Source organism: Ischnura elegans, chromosome 1, assembly GCF_921293095.1.
Source record: "Ischnura elegans chromosome 1, ioIscEleg1.1, whole genome shotgun sequence".
Taxonomy (NCBI): domain Eukaryota; kingdom Metazoa; phylum Arthropoda; class Insecta; order Odonata; family Coenagrionidae; genus Ischnura; species Ischnura elegans.
This window is the reverse complement of record NC_060246.1, coordinates 55437516-55458601: the sequence shown is the minus strand read 5'-3', so window position 1 is coordinate 55458601 and position 21086 is coordinate 55437516.

The window sequence follows — 21086 nt, the reverse complement described above, 5'->3', positions numbered from 1 at the left end:
CCAGTGAATGGTGGTCGCCAGTTTACGCAAGCAACGCATGAGTAATTTCATAGGAAGTGCTGGGAGGCGCTTTGCGGTCTCACCTCTTGGTCGTATATTTGCTCTTATTTATTTCACCTCAACTTCCAATGCTATTATTACCCGCCTCCAGATTAATTTTTAACGTTTGGTATGGATTTTAAACAGCTGCTGGTCGAAACATATCAACCTGTTTTTTTGTTCTACCAGAATTCGTATTGTAGAATATCTCAAGAATGCTCTCTGCACATCTGAAGCTATGTTGTAAATTATGTTTCATTAATAGGAGATATGATTTTCTATTCTCATTTTTTTATAAAATAAACCATAATAGTTTCAGTATCAGAGAAAATGAATAATAGAGTGCATTTTTGTTCGAGGGAATCCGTTATTTTTAAAGCATAATTATTTAAAACTGGAAGTCAAATTTTACACCAGTTGTGTCACAAATTATATTTTCTTTCTCATTTCCATTAGAGTTACCTAGAAATTTATGCGAAAATATTTTAGGTGCTGAAAAAAAAATCATTTTTTAAGTGGCAAAAGTGATTTATAATATTAACATAAAATATTTTATGGCGTAGATGACGTTGGTTTTTAACTATCTTTTATGAAAGCTTTATTGCCCATTTTTCACGATAATCCCGAGCAAAAATAGTCACCCCGACTTTTATATCCGCATGATCCTGTAATTTATCCTACTGGCTTAGCATAATTCTTGAATAAACCAAAGTGATTTCTTTAAGGGGCAAAATTAAATGGACAGCCTAGGAGAATGAGGAAAAAAAGATGGATTAAGGTATCCATTACCACTGCTTGAATTTAATGGTGCAGGTAAGAATAAGGATGGATGGAAGGAGATAAGAAAATAAAACATTCATATGATGGCGTTTTTTTTAAAGGGTCGTGAAGGAAAGGCAGGTGGGATGAAGAACCTTTGGTTGTTTTCAATGTTAAAAAATATTTACAGCAAAGATGTAAGAATTTTTAACCCAAGGTAAAGGTTGGAGCGTGGATCAAAAAATATTAGTGGGCAATAGATTTTTTTTAAAGTGACAGAATGACGTACTTACACTTGCTATAATACTTTATTCTCTTTATAATATTTTTGCATACTCTTTGACACGCGTTATACTGTGATAATGAGCGCTCATGATATTATGATGAAAGGAACTCACGTGAAACTTAACTATTGAACCTGACCAAATTCTAAAACGGATATGCAGCTAATTCCGAATTTACTATATTGTAGCTTTCATGTTGCTCAAATAACTTATTGAAGCTTTAAATAATACCTTAGTACAGGCTTCAATTCGTACCAACCTAAGCCTGAAGTGATGCTGTTAGTGATAGAGCCTTGCGTATTGAGGAGTATACAAGAGGGTGGATCGATAAAGAGCTAGTACCTCTAGCAAACTGAGAAAGCTTATTTTAAAATAAAGGGAGAAGTATGGAGCAAAATTATAACTAATACTTGAATTTTCTGTAGATCTTCAAAAATTTGACCAACATGTTTAAAAATTATTGCAATATATACTTAACGGAAAATTGAAAAATGTGCAGCTTTAATTCTATAAAAAAAGTGAAACACCTTAGTTGAACAAATTTCAACTAACTTCGTGAGGGAAAACATTATTACTCTTTTTGACTCAGCGGAAATGGAAAATAACCATTAGAAAATCAAAGCTTCCTAAAAATATGCGTAAACACCGTCTGCGTTTTTTGTAAGGTTAGATAGGAAAGCCTCTGCTTGGATCAACAATATTTTGCATACCGCTAAGTCATCGCGAAAGAATAGACGTAGCAACCCATAAAAACTGATTGACGGCATTAACCCTTTTTCAATCTATCCTGTTATGTATGTATATTTTCGACATTGCGATCTGGAATTCGTGATTTTCACGCTCGCTGAAGAGGGCAAGGGACATTGAAGGAGGCAGACGGTAAAAGACTAACGGTAAGGAGGGAGGAGGTGAAATATATATACCATAAGAATCAGAATGATTATACCGACTATAAATATAGTTGGGGAATGCGGACTTGCGGACGGGAGGTGGTGTGCAATTGCTTCAGGGCAAGGAGAGGCGTAGTCGAGAGATGGCCAAGTAATGAATGGTTTTGTAGCCGAGCAGATTAGGGAATGGCAGCAGGCCGGGGAAACGGAGGAGGTCCTTTCAGGGGAAGAGAGAGATGGAGATGAAGAGTATCAGTAATCAGGGTTAGATGGACATTGTACTGAAAAATATTTGGGGACAATATATTTTACGACAAAATGATAGAAACAGCAAGACTTTTGATCCCTTTTATTTTTATAAATTATTTCTCTATAATACGTACGCAAATCATCTTTAGATTTGGTAGTTATGCGTTTTTCTGGGCTTAAATGTGTGCCTACCTTAGCCTCATGTGATGCTGCTACCGACAGTGAATTTGAAGCGAGTGGCGTCATATCAATGAAATAGCATTCGATTATTCACAATCATACTGATTTACCTCCACTCTTGGAAATTTTTCGACTATTCGGCCTGGAATTTCGGCGATTTCTACACTCCCGGAAGTGGACAAGGGACTTTGAAGGATGGAGTTGGGAAGGACTGACGGAAAATATATCAGAATACTTGCACCGACCATAAAAAGTTCGGGGAGGTAGGTTCGGATGGGGGGGGAGGTCGAAGTTTAGGGGTAGGGAAGGCGTAGCTGTGAAATGGTCAAGGAACGAATGGTTTTGCAGCCGAGCAGAGTAGGGAATGTTGGAAGGGGTGAGTGGGGGTGAGGGGAAAGACCTGTAGGCTGTGCTGGGCACGCCTCAATTATTCAACATCCGGACGGGCCGTGCAACGCCCTTCTTCGCATCCAGCATTCCCCTCCGAGAGGCATACCTTACCTACGACCCCATGCCCTCAACGAAAACTCCCACACACTCACTCATTCGCTCGCACGGAGGCTGCCGGCCAGTCGTTCAACTGCCCCAACCACGACCCCCAAACGTTTCCTCCCAGGGGCGCTGGCCGGCTAGTGCAAGGGGGGCTACCGCGTCTCTTATAAACTATAAAATCGGAAAAAAATGCTTCAAACGCTTTCAATTTTTATTACATTCTAACGGGTAGATGCTATTATTAAATTGACATTTTTCTCGCTATGGGCGAAATTTTGGCCTCGTGAAATCCTTCGATATATATATATATATATATATAAAAGTGGCACTATCACTATTCTATAAATAAACAAAAGAAAATTCATTCTTTAAAATGATACCAAACACCTATTCCCTGCATCATAGTTTGATTGCTAAGTTATAACAGAAAAGTATTGAAAATGGCTAGCACTGGGGCACATCTACAGCACTAAGATCAGCACGGTTAGTGTTAAAATTATCGACAAACTTCCAAAAATACCTATTTTCATCACAATACCGGTATCAATACTGTTGCATAATATTCAGAGATGAAGTTAATACAAAATGTCTGGACACTGGTTGCATCCATACAATTTGTATTACTGGTATTATTACATTCTTGTTGCATGGAAACCGGTTCAAGCATTGGCGAAAATTTGACAGTAGCTTTTAATTTATTACTATGTTTGAATGCTTCGAAATGTTTTAATGAGTAGACACTCCATTGGCAGATACTGTAATGGAGTGGTTAACCTAGACCTGGAATCCCCACTCCACAGAATTCAGTAGCAGGCATGGAAACAAAAGCTAAGGTAAAACAAATTCCTCATTTAGCTATTCTCCAATGAAAACAAAAAATCACAAAATTTACAGACCAATTTTCTTGGGTTGAGGACGATATTTCAGTTCTACTGATCAATTCGTTATAACATGATCACTATTGAGGGAAGAAATCGTGTACAAAAAATATAAATAGCAAACCACCGATGCGAGGGAAAGAATAACTGAGAAGTGGTTTCACTCGACGGGAGCGAGTGACGTGATCAACTTACCATCGAAACGCTGTTGATTATTCTAAGTCGGTGCTGTTGACATTTCTCCGCGCTCGAATCGAGAAGTAGGCGACGCATGGAAAAACTATTTATTTTTCAAATTGCATAGACAGTGAAATAATCGACAGCAATAACTGGTTACTGAGACAATTTTTAAGCATTTTGAGCGTATGCGGCGCTTTGATTCTAATAAATTTTCAATATTTTGGACCCTTGACCTTCTATAGTCCTTTCCTCGACCCACCAAAGCTTTCCAGCTCTTGATAAGTTCTTTGGCCCCTACTTCCTCCATATCCCATTACTTCTGTCTCTCTTCCTCCGACTCGCTATTTTTACCCCTCCTACCTCCACCTATCCTCCCCTTCCCATTCTGTGACACTCAACCACGTTCTTCCACGGCATTCCCATTCATTAAGGTCCCGCCATCTCACCCTCCTTCAACTAGATCGCTCTTTCTCCCGACTGCTTCTTTCCTTTACTTTCCTTTGCAGGGTTCTTTCACCTTCCTCAAAGGTTTAACCACTCGTCTTGTCCACTTAGCTCGACTCCATTCTTTCCATCACGCGAAAAATGCCACAATCAATGAAATTCGGAGTTTAGGAGGTTATGCAGCAAAGAAATATTGACCAAGAATACTGCATCATCTTAGTTAATTGCCGTAATATGCAGAGCATAATAATTAAGGCATTAAACTTGTGAAGGAAGAGCAGGAAAGATATAGAAAAGCGCTAAAAAAAGAATTATTTGAGCCAGATGGGAGCTGAATCGAAGATAGCAAGGGAAAAAAAACACTTAACTGACATTATTCGCAGCTGCCTGCTCTTAGCGCTTGATTTAATGAATAGTTTCAGTTTTATCGGTGGGTGTATTTGTAAGAACTTATATCATCTCTCTTTTCCTTTTCTTCCCATCAACTTAAAATCGTTCCTTTTATCACACTTCTACGCCACCATAAAAGTTAAACCGCATTTTCAGCATCTTCTGTATCTCACTTATCGGAATAAAATTTATATTTATATCACAGAAATGAAGAATATCGCGTAAGTGGCACTGCCTGACCTATTGAAAGAATCTGATTTTGCTAATCTTTAGCGTGCACGAAAAATAGAATAGGAATTAAAAGTGCGGAATCATAATAAAAATTATCTTTTAAAACAAGCAAAGAATATCTTTGTAATTTCGTTCAATTTAATTTAATAAGGATATTAAAACGTAGGCTCCATTTATAATGCATCAATACCGAAAAAAATGTGAAAAAATAACTACTGCATACTGTATTCTACGAATAAGTTGAAACGTCTTTCACTCAAACGCGAAATTGTTTTATATTTATGCAACTTTGTAACATTGGTTGATCACGATCATTTGTGCCCTTTACATTAGAATATCTTCGACTAAATTATTACAAACCGTTTAAATATGTTGATTATATTGTATAAAAATTGATGTCACCATGATGTTTGTTGTATTAGCTGTCATTGATTCGACTCATAATTTGTTTTTTTATTTTATGGAACTAGAATATTACTCCAGTGCAATTGATTAATGTAGAATAAAGGCTTAATTACTTTTTGGGAGATATTCGAAGTTTCCCCCTCAGTTATCCCCTTCATAACTTTTACCCTTTTCCACCAAAACTCCGATTTTGAGGTTCCCATTCTCCGCTGCATGAGCTCGTTTCGACCCCGAGACCTCTCTCTCACGCGCCGCGGCCATCCCTTTGTTCAGCGCCACGATACGGTCCCCGCTACCCTCCTTGCCTTCCTGAGTGGGCATTTGCGAGGGTCCACACTGCAATCTAGATAGCCCCTGATAAGGCTCCATAATGGACCTGAGGACGGAGTGAAAAGAAAATGCCTCATTTGGATTTCCATCAAACAGTTTTCCCTCTTTGTACGCTCCTGGTTTGTATTTACTGCACCCTTTCTACATAAAATATGATTTTCTACATAATGGAAAAAAGAACTATCGGCTATGGTCAAAATTTGACGAATATCAACGAAGTTGCTAATCTTTTCAAATGAAAAATATTTTAATTGGAAATTTAATTTTACTGTAAATTACTTTCTAATTGCAGTTTTTCACAAAATATGCATTAGTTTTAGCACGTGAAAAATTATTTATTTAAATTGATGAAACTCAAAACTCGATTCAAAGCTTACTTCGTGAAGTTTTTATTTCCATAATAGCACATCGCATTCATTGGAAATTCATAGTATTTAGTAACTACACTGTAACCATACTAGTAACCATATTTTAGTGTACAACCTTTATTGGATCTCCATTGTCCTTAAGGCTTTTCAATGTAATTACATCCGAAATGAAATTCCTATGCATCTGATAAAACCAATGACACAAGTAGAATCAATATCAAAAACGCTATAATCGAAAGGGACAGGAGAACATTTTATCTCTTCTGGCTTATTTATCGATCCAAACAAGCTCCTTATCTATTTCCGGTGACTTAATAGAACAAGAAGTGCTCAGTGAGAGTGAGTTCTGATCAAGAAGATTAAATCGATGCGGTGGACTTTGAGGAAGGTATCACTGGGCATCGGTGGGACAGTTACCTTCCATCCCTCCAATCTCTCTTAATATCCTTACTACGGTCCTCTCTTTGCACCATTAAGCGAGAATAATTGCGCTATAAATAATCGGCTAATTAGATGTGCGTCCGTTTTAATTTCCTACCCATTCAATTCCTCCTCGACACCAACCCACCCTCACATTCTTGGTCCCTTGGTTCCCCCTCTGCCAATTAACCATTCGTCTCCCAAATGCCTATAACCACCAGACCCTTCACCCTTAAAAATTTCCTCCGTGCTCCCCCCATCTCCCCTCTCTTTCCCCTCCACCCCACCGCACTTCCGTTCCCTTGGTAACCTTTCATATCCATTTAAACTCTTTTACCGATGCAAAACGCTTTTTCCGACGACTACCGAATCTTACCCATCATTAGCACAAGGAGGATTCGATGCAACCGTATGAATCCATGCATTCACTGAATTCTGTTTTATATTAGTCTTCATCGTTTATAACTGGTATTTCCGTACTTTCAGAAAAAATTTCACTGGTTCCCGACAAAAGTATTCATTAAGCTGGGAAATCAAGACAGTGAAGATGGCAGATTTTATACTTCTCCCTTAGTAAGCAATGCAGCACCGCTTACTTGTAAGGAACACTTTCCGTATACGCTCATGAAAGTATATACAGTTAGCGTTTTTATGGTTGAAATGTTATTGTTATTATTTGATATCGCTTTATCACCTTACTCTGAGAAGTTTTCCTTAAAGACAATTTTATCTGATATGTAACAGAAATATCAGTTGTAAATAACGCATAAGGGTACTGTGAATTCTCGGTTAAATAATTACTTAAAAAACACGCCATGATATCGAAAATATAGAAACTATTATTAAAAGAAAATCAAACTCGTGAACATTAAGTGAAGCAGTAGGAAAAATTCATATTAAATAAAGAAATTTTTTATCATGGTTAGTTCCTTCAAGTATTATGGCAACTGCTCCTACCTCGAAACGCATTGCGAACTAAAAATATTCTTTATGATAACATTAAACTCTTCTAATTATCGTGTTTCCCGTACTCTAACCGGAAATTTACCGATCAGTAGTACTACTAATGCTACCCAACCCTACCTCCCAATCTTACCCCTAGGCGCTGTCTCCCTCCCTTCACGGCGTCTCACGAGTGTGTGCTGGAAGGGTTCAGGGTCAGACCCCACCGTCAGTGGCTACATGAACGCTCGCGCTGACCTCACTTAAGTCTCCCGGGAGACCCTGGAGAGGGGGGATATAAAGGGGTATTGGTGTAGTTGTGTAAGGGGCGAATAAAATTGGTGGAATGAGTTTTGAGGGCCAGACTTTCCTTCCTCTCCCCCCTCCGGTTGTTCGCGTACCCTTTTTCGCCGTCGGCGACGGTCCCTTCCCCGACATCCCGTGGTCGCCCGTCCCCTAATTGGCGTCCTCGGATCGAATTCAAAGTAGGCTGCCGGACGGTCGGTCGGCCTCCTGCAGGGCGCGGCTCGCTTTACACCCACCCGCCCCAAGAGCCGCATCTTTTTCCGCTTCCCCTCTCTGCCTTCGGCACCACGCCTACACTACAGTACCACTTGAAGCAAATACGTTCAATAAACATTTGAAGAGAGCAGTTAGTTTACTCTCGCTACATTCGTAGAGCAAAGGTCAAAGGAAAACAAAATAACACTCATGATTCAAATGGCAACAAACCCTTTTTTGAGGAAAAACGTCCGTTTTTTGCCAAATATTTTCCCCATGGGATGAATCGATATATGAAATAGAAAAAAGTTTTTTTTGCATCAGAAGATCAAAAACTATGGGCTTACGCTTGATTCAGAAAATTAACTGATGTAAATAAATTCCTTCGACATAAAATGTTATCTGATACCTCAGCTTCATTATACTCCTAGACTACAGCAATTGTCCATCGAGGAGTGTGTATAAGCGTACGGAAATGAAAAACTACACTGAATTATAAAGTTAAAAAGTACCCTCTTTCAAAAAATACGTCCAACTGCTTGAGCCTTCAGTAGGCCGAAAAAAAATGCATACTTCACGTAAAACTTCGTACTCTCCCGCAAACTTTTCCACGGGGCCCAAACGAGGTCAACGTTCTGGAATCTTTTCAATTTGTTATTTGAAACCGAAGCTAAGGCTCAGAAACCCGTTGGAACCCGGAAATTTTGTAGTTTGTGATGAGTTTAAAGGTTATTTCAAATTATACCGAAAACTTGGCTATGGAGTTGAATTCAGCTGAAAGAGTATATATATACTTACAGCAGAAAAAGTTACATCCTGAGTTTTTGATTAAATGTAATTGATGCTAGATGAATGATGCTTTGATTGGAAATGAAAATAAGTCATTTCTTTGATTAAGAGGCTAGGTCACATAAAAGCGGATGCTAATATTTCATCATAATTAGCACTTCGCTATGCTAAATTCCGGTTTAGTTAAGATTTTTTTTGGATATTTTTAATTATCCATCTCTCTATGATTTTAATGAATCCCCATCTGAAGTTTGTTATCGTAAAAAAATTTCTTCTGGCTCAAAGCAGTAGAAATTTTTATTTGTGGGGTTTTTATTCAACACTGAATTTATTAACTTTCATTAATTAACTAATCACTCCAAATTAAAGTGCATGCATAAAATGTCCTAGAAAATGTCGTACCTTGGCTATTCTCTCCGACCAATTCGGATGTGGAGCCCAAAAAAACAGTAGAGAGGTTGAAATCAAGACTAGTCCAAAACCCACCAGGAAAAACTTAAATTTTGACTGGACTACTGGCCCAGGGTAGGCATCTCAACTGCCGTTTCCATGCGCCCTCGAAGGATAATGCGCATAGACGTGGCTACATTCACCTCCACCGGTCCTGCTGCTCTTGAAACCACACTGCCATTGCAATTTCCTTTAAATCGCCGCTTCCCTCCTCCCAGAAGACCATCAATTGCTGGATCAGACGGCTGTGGACTTGCAAGAGGGGTCGGGTGCTGGTTAATGAGAGTCCTGGGGGTGGGACTCGTTGGCCGCGGGGGCGGTGGCTGAGTTGGCCCGGGGTCGGCCGAATGAGAAGGGCGAAGAGCGAGAACTGCGGCGGAGTTGACCGTTTGGTGGTCGCCATGGCAGGAGACGGAGACGGCTTTCATGTTTCAATGGTTGCGGGCTGGGGCTGATGAGTGGTTGTCGGAGCACGCTCAAGTTTTCGGAAGAATTGCAGCGTGTAGAGAAAGCGAGGTGGGAGAGGACGACAGCGACGATGTCGTGGCGGCGGTGAGTTTAGGTAATGAGTCGACTGATGGAAATTACTCCCCCAATGTAGTGCTCGGAGAGGAAAAGAGGCGGCCGATGCTAAGAAGCTAAACACGACGTGAAGAAATGCCTGTTGCTTATCCACAAAATGTACCTGGCGGTGACGTAGTCAAAGGGCCCAAAAGGCATTACCATCAAATCAAAAGTGAGTGATACTCGGGTGAGAATTTTTATTATTTAACCAAACAAGTTCAATATAAAATGTATAGTGACAGCTTTTTCAGTTCTGCGAGCAAACAAATGTACAATATGTGTTAAATAAAATCTTTTGTGCCATGTCGCCGCGTCAAGTTTTGGGCGGCCCCAACATTTCCCGACCGATTCTGGTTGCTTTCTTGAGGTTATCGAAATGGACACGGCCACCTAGAAATGGACACGGCGGCATAGCACAAAAGTTTTTTAATTTAACATGACGCGAACACCCGCGAACGTTTTTACGAAGAATGTACATTTTTTCTCCAGAAAAAGCTAACAGTATTTATAACTAATAAAAGCTAAGGGCTTAATATTTTCTGGAGAAAAACTCGAGCACAACCTGGAACTACCTTGACTTCGAAGAACAATCATCCCTTGAGTCACATGGTTACATGCGGTGTTCAACGCGGGACGGCCAGGGGAACCATCGGGGAATACGCCCGCCATTTCCTCGCCGGTTCGCACCTACCCATGGCGTACCTTAGCTGTCAAGACCGCTGAGGTAATTCAAAGTATGCAAAATCGCCATTGAACTATCCGTGATTAGACCTGAGGCAAATACCACCGAAATGTTCCAATCATTAGATAGAAAATAACATATGTCCTCGCCAAAAGTACGATCGTGTCCAATATTTCGATGCTTTTAGCCTGGGATTCAGTTTGAAGAGAAGCAAAAAACCCTCCATATTGGCTTTGACGGAGACAGATTATGGATGAGAATTAATTCACTTCTACGAGCTATACATTCTCTCTCCGAAACCATACCGTCAATGCAGTTCTTTTAGAAATTTGCTCCTCTGAGAATTAGGTCGATGACTGCTTGCGGTAGCCATGTATAAGGATGAGGGATGAGTCAGAGAGAATGCCGTCTCCTGGTGCATTAAAAGGGATCGCAATCAATCGTTTTAATCGTCAGGGATGATGGGAAATGGAGAGGAGGATACGTGTGGTGCCATCTACGACTTCAAACTGTGGGTCTCGGAAGGTCTCGGAGGGTTCATGATACTAAGGCGTCCTCTCACAGTTTGATTACTGAATCTCATTAAACAGAAGAGAGAGTTCGGAAAATAGAGAAGAATTTTAGAGAGAGATATCAGCTTTTAGAAAGTCGAATTATTAGGAAAGATGAAGAAGGGAGACATGCAAGGTAAAAGGGCTTAAAATTTGAGTGATGACGACGTTCCTCCATAATTACTCAATAATAATTAAGTAAAATTACTGTATGATAATTATTCTTTTAGGAAAAGAGCTACAAATGTGGCCCATTTCTTTCTTCAGCTTCCATCGAAATCAGCTGGATTAAAAAAAAATCAGAGATTTTTCAGTAAATTTTTCCTATTTATCTTACGAGTCTCACTTCTTAAGAATATAAATTATGACAAAACTTTAGTACCATAAAATATATATAATCTAGTTCAGGAAACTATGCTTAAAAGAATAACTGATGGTTGCGAGTTTAAATTATACGGAATGAATTTCAGCCAGTTTTAAAAAACGATTTCCCTCGCATACTTAGGAGCTTGGATAAAAATTTAGCCTACGATTTACTTCGTTAAGTATTTCATATTTTGAATTCAACACAATACTCACTCAATTCTAAATATTTAATCTATTTAATTTGCTAGTCACGTATCACCCCGTCCTTCGTCTTACTGTGTAGAATTCTAGCACCCTCTCCGTCTATTATAATTCTGCGATTCTTCAATTACTAGGTCTAAGGCTGCTACCTACTCTTTGAAACTTGAACAACTCATGACGATATTCTTCAAACGTGGTAATGAAAACTCAGACTATTTCTCCGATGAGTATAAAGTTAGTAAATGTCATTCCGTGGCCTCATTCGTTTAATATTTTTTTCCACTCTCGTAAATGCTTAATGGGGTAGTTTAAAATAGTTTTGAAAAATTTTCCTGGAACTTGCTGAGCAGTGAGTAGAATAACTTCTCACTTTTTTATAAAGCGGTCGTTCCAGCAAGCTTTTTCCATTCTGCCGCGTCATCGAGGAAATAAAGGAACGAAACCAGAGGATAAAATCGGGGATCGCTTCCAGGTCACCCAATTTTTTTTACGCGATAACTTGTACTTGAGTGGCAGACGACGAAAATAGTCGTCTCCTTGAACAAATCCGAACAGTCCCGCGGCGACAACCGCTATCCACCCTCCCTCTGACCTCCACGACAAAGTTCCCGTGCTCCGCTCGAGGGCCGACAGGACTTCACCGCGATTAGAAAAATGGCGGAGAAGGGGAGGAGGGGGGCAGCCGGCCCTGGATAGACTAGACGGAAGGGGAGGAAACGACCGGAATATAAAACTAACCGAACTAGCCATTACTCAAGCGTGTTCGGATTCTAGATCACTAGATACGAAGTCACTTTGACACGCTTTTATAACGTCATTAATTTTTCCATCTGCAGCACAACAAATTATTTTCATGAAGCTATAGCTAACGGCAACTAAAGGATGATTTACCTAAAGTTCTTACATTATAAGGAGGTTATTCATACACGTGGACTCGCTAGCGGCATAACTTTACGGAGTCAACTGCAAGTCCACGTGACGCGAAAGATTTCCACTGAGGAAAAATCATTCGCCTTGGCCGGCATTCAAACCCTAATCTTACCGATTCCTGGCAGGTCTTCTAAACAGGGAGGGATCATAATTAAAGGCCTCTGTATTTCAAGTGGTGGAACACCGGATTCGAATTCAGAAAATCCAGGGTATAATTCCAGCCATAGCAAATCATTTTTCCGATTTTAAATTTTTGCAACATAAGGTAGGGTATAGTAATGAAAATAGAGGGAAAAATTTTCAACTTTTCACGATTCCGATGTTTCCAGATAATTATGTAAGATAAGTATTTAGACTGAACAAAAAATTAATTAGGTGTCTTCTGTTTTTCGAGCGTCAGATAAGATCAATATGACACGCTAGAATTAGTATATCATATATTTTTAGCTTATAATTTATTGAATTATTTGTGCGTATGTTAACTGTGACTATTGATTGAGCTGTTCCGGCATTAGAAACGATATTATTTTTTGGCTAAAATAAGTTCTTGCTGCGATCGAAAATGATGCACTTTTTTATTCATTCTGAAGATACAACCAAATGTTCATATAGGATGAATTGAAAAGCAAAATCTACCATTAAATTTCACTGGCACCATTCCACGGATGTATTTGGTTCAATTTGAATTAATGACTCGAAGATTCATGCACTAATAATGATGGAAGTCACGGCCTTAAGAAAGGTGGTAGAGCCATTGACATAGTGGGAAGCCTCATTAGTTGAATTTTTTGGTGAGGTGGTTTGAAGCAAATATAATTGGAACAATTCCATCGTTAAATATAACGAGCATAAGTAATATTCCGTTTGAATTCTCCAGATAGTGGCGAAAATGTTACACATGACTGGGTGAAATGGGTTTTATTAACTAAATAATCAAAAGTACTTGTTTCATTTTAGCTGCGCAAAAATAAACTCACAATGAGTTGGCTAACTATTTGGGATAGGAAAGAGCTTAGAGACAGAACTGAAGGAGTGAGGGAGAGGCATCTGATAGAGTTAAAATCAGGTTTAACTGACTTAGGAATAAAATATACTTCTTATTTATATGATCCCTCAAAAGATAAAATTAAATAAGATGCAAGGTGGAAGATGGATTGGGAGGAAATGGGAGATTAAGGACGAATAGGCCGAGGGAGGGTGGAGCGGTTGGAGAAGAGGGTGAACTAAGATAGGAGAGTGAAGGAGACGAGGGGAGAAAAATTCGGAAAAAGGGTCGCCTGTCTAGATAAGTGAGACCGTGGCGAGCTGAAGGAATAGAAGGAGGAGGATGGTTTTGCATCAGGAAGAAAGGGGACCAGCCCTGCGGAAGGGGAGAGAGGGTCTTTCGGATAAAAGGTAAGGGGCGAACGTCGTGCTGCCGCGCCTCGGGGCAGGAAGTGGATAGGAGCCCAGATATGGGCGAAGGGATAAGGGGGAAGAGATTGGCGGGAAGGCGACAAAAACTCGGGACGTCCTCCGCTAACGTATCCGCATTTTTCCCCCAACCCCACCGTCAGCTATGCCACCCACCTTCTACCTCCAAAAACCATCCGCTATTCTTTGACCTCTCGTGTCTCCCATCGTGGAGGGGGGGAACTCTGCTAATGAACTTGGGCCGGCATGAATGCATGACTCTCCTTGCCTTGTTTTGCCGCGGGGCCGGTAGGTACACTTGGGGAGGCGGAGGGACTGGGATGGGAGAGATTGGTCAGCCGTTCGAAACAGAAGAGGGAGCTGTTTTAACGTCACGCCGTTTGAGGACATGCCGAAATGTGCTAGCCCAATACGAGCGGGCCATGTGAAGAAGTCCTTTGCAGGACTAGCCGATGTATACAGTGGTAGGAGTTTCCTGCAGAATACACTCGAAGACCGTCGGATAGGGAGTGGAAGAGACAGCTCACCGGAATAAAGACAGGTCTCGACAAAAACGCTATAATTAATCGATCTTGAATACTCTTTTGCATATGCCACATTTTGAATTCCAAAATGCCAAAACCATTCTGGATTTTGATGACACACCGGCTTCAAACGGTGGTGGCTCATGTTTTATAGCCATTTCGAGCTATCAAAAATGTATAATGCGGGAGGATATAATTTTTTAATTTTCAGTAAATTCGTCGAATAATATTTATCTTATAAATTCTTCAACATTCTCTCGTAATTTTAAATTATAGCTCCAAATTATTTGTATCCATACTTCTTGCTTCCAATAAATTTTAGACTAATGGTCTCGTGAATAAAGATTAATTGAAAATACTGTCAAAGATGTCGAAATTCACTTGTGATTACACTACTACATTATGATTCATTGTAACCAGTCAATTTTATACCATCTATGCAAACATGCCAGCTATACAAGCAATGTAAAATATTCAGTTCCACCGTGAAATGTTTTATAAAGCTCTACCTACCGTGCAGAAAATAACCGCTACCGTGTACCTAGTTACACACCTTTTTTTGTACCTTTTCACTTTGTCTTGTTTTCTTCTTTCTTTATTTATACCTTTCTTTTGTTTTTGGAAGCCCTTCTTCTATTTTCATTTCCTTTTCTTTAACTACAACGATATAATAACTACTCTGAATCCCCGATGGATACGGGGACCAATATATCTATTTCATTAAAATATTCATATATTTGATGACACAGCCGTTGCACATAGAGCTTGGCATGAATTAGCTCATTACTACCAGTTCTCCAAAATCCCATGAGGTGGGTAAGTGGATCTCGGGCTAATATCTTCCAGCCATTGGTCTAGGGGATGCAACATCTCGCTGTGCATGTAATTTCAGGGCTCGGTACCTTCGGTGACCCTTGGAAGAGGTTGTTATAGCCAAGTATGAGAATTTCACGTACATTTTTTGTCAGCTAACCAAAGGTGGCGTGCCTCATCATGAAAATCCAGAGTTAAACGAGCACGCTTGGCCGTAATATCGATAAAATACATTAAATTGGTTATATAAGTTAAATAAAATGTACGAATGTATTTCGACTAATAACATTTGCATGCCACGGTGGCGGTAAAACCAAAGGTTCGACTCCCATCTCAGTTTGGGTACGGGTGTTTGTGATTGTCCATTGTTGATTGATAAATTACAATGATAAAAAAGGCCTTCGCATAATACTCTTATAGGGGCGTTGAAGATAAATAAATGTATAAATAAAAGTATACCATGCCCATCATATTCGAACCAGGCATTTGAATGGACACAGATATTGAAATTGAGCTAACACGGTTTTTTATACATAAATCTCTCCTGGTATCTTCTGCCGAGCGAGAGATAAAAACAATAGAGAGCTATATAAAGGCAAACATTTACTTTGGAAACGAATACCTTTTGCATTGAAAAGCAAACTACTCTCTGTTTTCCAATATGAGATCCTATAAGTTACTTTTCCTTCCATATTATATCAACTAGAAAACAACAATCACATTGATAAAAATGCAACAACAATTTGTCAAACAGCATAAAAAATCAGCAGTAACTGGCATGAAAATATTCTCCAAGTATCAATGAGTAGGACAATCCATCAACAGAATAAAGCCTTGGCTGGCAAAACCTGAGTAAGGCAAAATCACTCGCATAGAGAAACCAAGCAACAAGAAAAATCATATCACATTTTGCTTCTGCAGGTGTCTAGTGACAAAGAAGATGCAAATGGCAAGAAAGAAATCCTGGAGAAGAGAAGAAAGGCGGAGGACCAGCACACTTGAGAAAAGAGGTAGGTGGATACCCACCTCCAACACGCTCTGAAATAGCTTCATTATGTTATACTTATGCTAAAACCTGAATGAAATATAAGCGAGCAAAAGTGTAATGGTAAAATTATATCAGTATATTTTTCAATCGTTAGCATAATTCATTAAATATAACGCCTGATATCCTGGATTATTATTTGAAACTCCTCACCTATTTTGATTTCTATTTCTTAAAATATGACGAAACGAGTGATCCTCTGACTACCTGACGGTTGCAAGGGCCAACATACCCATTCGTTTTTATGAGAATACATCCTTTATATTTCATGTTTCCATTATTCATTTAATACAAAAGCTAGAAATAGAGATATGTTGGTCTTGATGATTGCGAATCTGACCGCTAGATCCGCACCTTAGAGGAGAAGAGATGATAGTAACTACACTAAAAACTGGAGGTAAAATAGAATACTTCGGTAGAGGAAAGCAGAATGAAGGAGTAACATCATATGAGAGAGAGGAGATACAAGTGAGTTGGGCGGAAGGTGAGATGTCGGTGAGGGATAAAGTATCCTCTTTTTTTTGAGATGTAGGATTGGGGATGGCCTTAGGGAACGGTAAAACTTTGACGGCTGACTGGCCAGTTCCTCTTCTCATCTTTTTTTCCCTTAAACCCTCCTAAAACACCCCAGAAAGGCCGCAAAACTTCATTCTTTCTCTCCTTTCTCCTCCACACCGCACCGGCATCTCACGTTCACGTGTTCCACACACCCTCCCTCCATCAAACTGGACCCGATATATGCCCGGGACGGGCTTATTTGCCTCCCGGCCACCCACCTTCCCTACTTGGCGACTCGCACACACGCTCAGCTATTCCCTTTCCGAAACCCACCCTTCTCCTTCTCCGACGTCTCTTCGACGTTCTCCGTCCGTTCGCCGACCGCTACCGCCCATGTGGGCGTCTGCATGCCCTTCTTTCGCCCATCCCCCGGCGCCATTACTGCCTTCTCTTCTTCTCCCATCCATCACAACTCACCCATTTTCCGCCACCAACTTCTCAAATCCTTCCTGTCCTCCTCCTTCCTCTACTACCCTCATTCCTTTCTATTACTCTATCGTTTTTCTTTATATTGCATTCTGATTCGCCCTTCGCCTCGTAAAAATTGTCCGTTGGTTGTGTGCTGGGCTAGTGATGGAGGGATATCGGGTATAAATCCCGAATGAAGTGTTCAGATACCTCCACAAATTATCCTAGAAAAAGGGAGGCGGCTGAGGGAAAGGAATCGGTCCCCCTACTCAGAGTGTACTAATTTTATATGCCTGTTGATTAGTCCAGAGTGAGGTTTACTCTAACCTATTCTAACCAGTTATCAGATTGAAACACTAAGTGAGTGAGTGAGCCAATTTATTAGCTTCAGTGAACCACAGCTATTTTTAAGAATTTTTGCATAGAATTTTTTTCTAAAAAGAACGGGAACGACAGTAATGAGGCTTATCCTCGAAATACTTGTCGAACTTAGCATTAAAACAGCAAAAAGAGGAGATAAGGAGCCCGATTGGATTTGTGCGTGAAGAGTTGAATTCCCACTTGGAGAAAATTGGAACAAATATCAGCGGTGATATCGAGTTTAAGGGGAAGTGCAATGCATGCTTGAATGCAATTACGCTGAGGGTACCTTATTGCACCCGCCTGAGTGGACGTCATTAAGAGCAGGCTGATGTCGAAATAAGGTCTCTCTACACCAAAATTTTTCGTATCCCTCCGCCAATGGGATGAATTATCTTGAACGTCTATCCAAATATGATACTACACAACACCTTTCCGGAATAATTCCGTCCTCACTAATCTATCCTTCTGATCCCATGTACCTCCTTTGCTAGCTCTAAAACTTTCCTCGCTCTTACTCCTCTCATCTTTTCCCTAAATTCTCTCCGTCATGTCATCATGAATTTTATATCAATTTTCTTCCATCCACTGTTTTATGTCTTCCCACCTCTATAATTTCTCTTCTGGTTTCCTCTTCGATTTTTTCACGATTCAATTTTTGCCATCGCTCATCGCTCAACGTGCGTTTTATCTATTTATGCTTAATCCCCCTCATTCTTCCCAAAAAACATACCTTCAATTTCTATGTTCTTACAATCGCATTGCCCTTCCAGTTTGAATGTGACATGTAGAACAGTAATGTCTGACATCTTCTTGTTAATCTGCCTGATGCGACTTGGGAGCCTAATCTGGTGGTTCCTGGTCGTCCATTTATTTCACCAATGATTTCAAAAACAATATCACATATTTTTAATTAAGATAGACATTTCACTATAATTATCAGTCCTTGTAATCAATATAAAGAGTCAACGATAGTTACTGAATGTAAATAATGGCCGATTGTTGATTGTGATTAACACAACTTGGGTAGGGGACCAAATAAAATCTAAATATGGCGCGGCAGTTCTTTTTCTCTCTCCAATAAAAATCTGTAGTAACGCACCATATTTAAATTAGGGTCAACATTTCTTGTATAGGGTAGTGATGGGCAAGATTCAGCATGGGACAATATTCCTTTCCCGAAATAGTTCTCTTAATGCCAGGATGATGCCACTTGTAGACAATCAGTTTCATTTACGTACCCAAAGTAGCACAGGGGTGCGTTCAGTGGAAGATAGCGAACGACAGAACGTGATTTTTTCTTATTTTTCATTTCTACGCCACGTGTATCTAAATTGTAGGACCGCAAAATTTTATCGGGGCTTTGGGCTTTGATGGAACGACTATGTTTGTCTAGCATTCCTTTATATGCATTATTTGCCTCGGAAATTCATGCAGTGAGCTGGTTCCCAGCTCAACTTATGGTTGTGGTATGACTTATTAGGTGTATCAAGTGCATTTGGGTTAAGAATCCTGGGGCAAGTGTTCGAATGAGGATTCTAGCCTCACGGAAGCTGACTCCTGCCCCACTTCATAGCATTGCTTTTTCTATGACCTCATAGTTTCCGTCATAAATACCACATGTACTTTGTTGTCAATTGTACTGAAAGAAAATGCGGAACTATAAAAGAAAAACCGATCGGAAAGCGTTAGGGCAACTCCTTTTGGAGGTAGTGACACTAAGGAGGAGCAAAGGAGAATCCATACTTCCTATTACAGCTGGTCAAGAAGTTCGTGAATATCCTTCGCGTAAACGTCTCTGAGAGGTATGTGAAATAGAAAATATATCCTGATATGATCGGGAATATGAAAGATATTACTTAATTCTAGAATTTTTGGAGCTTTTTATTCGAGGATATGCATAATATTGAAATTCTTGCAGTTTTCCCTACAGCCAGAAACTAAACATGAATATATCTAAAAACAAGGTATAGGGTTGCGGTGATAAGCGGTGTTATCCCTTTCGGGTGTGAAATTTTTTCCTCGAATCCACCAATAGTTGATTGGATAATGTGTTATGAATTCTTTTTTTCGTGATTGTGGCCTTTTCAACGGCTGTAATTTAAGAAAACTACCATAATCTATATATCTACATAATCTATATAAGATATAAATATATCTTAAGAATTGGGAAAAAATCTAGACGCATTAAATAAAATCAATTAGTTGAAAATTTTTGAAATCTGAAATGTAGCAAATTCCGGAAAATAGCCTTGGCAGTCTTCGCACATCCCACCCGAAATGGGCTGGCAGTAGAAGGGTTAAGATACTTGCCCCACGCGTGGATCCAGCTTTGTTTTCCTCTTACATTTTGATGAATAAGTATAGTGATTTATTTCTACTGCAGAAATAGAAGATAAGTGTTGTAGTACATGTTAAAATGAATAAATTGCATGAAAAAAAATATTAGTTGAACCTGAATGCATAACTTATATAATTGTTTGTTAGATGCGTACTATTGCCCCTCATTCACCTATATTAATATATGATTTATTGACTCATAGCTCTCTCAAAATCCGTTCCCATCTGCCAAGATAAAAATTTCTACGTCCTATGGCTCCCTTTAATAATGTAACACCGATTCGAAACGAGTGCGTTACTTTTTATCCTCTCCATGAATTAAATTAACACCTATAACAAAAAATATGCATTTTTCTATTTTTTAGCGATTTAAATTTCATTTCGAATTTGTAAAAAAATACTTAGTCCTTTAATTATTTTTTATCTAGAGGAGCGTGACTAAAATATATTTCTTAATTTCATACTAATTTTCATTTTTTCGGATATCTTCACGCGGCTCATTTAAGGGATAACCCCGTCGTTCATAGCATGAATTCGTCACTTGAAACGCCGGCGAAATTGCCGTAAAAAATGAAGTACGCAGAAGTAAGAAGAAAGACCGAAAAACGAGCTGCGCACTCTACAGTATAAACTACTGTATTAATCCGCGGAGGCCCATGATAAAAGCGCCATTGATATCATTTCCATAACGAAAACAAGCAAAATATTGCGCTTAAGAAGCGCCACTAAAAGCAATTTTTCTATTAATATTGAAATAATAACGGAATATATGGCGTAGGATTAATACCGTGTTTTAGTACGTAAGATTAGTGGTATTTTACATAGAAGTAACCATTAAATGGTTTTATATCTAATTTTTTCCCATAATTTATGGTATCATGATACTACCGATTGAGTAGATCACAATAACGTTTCAAAATTTCCTAATGTTACTCTGGGGGGAACGCATTCTACTGATCTGAACTACACTCCCTAATCCCCGAGGAACCCAAGGACCATGCGTACCGTAAACCACCACTAGGTGGAGATATCGTGCGATGAAATTGACGATATCCCCCGCATGCTACAGAAGATATATTTTGGTGGTATCCCTCCACCCTCAGGGGATGC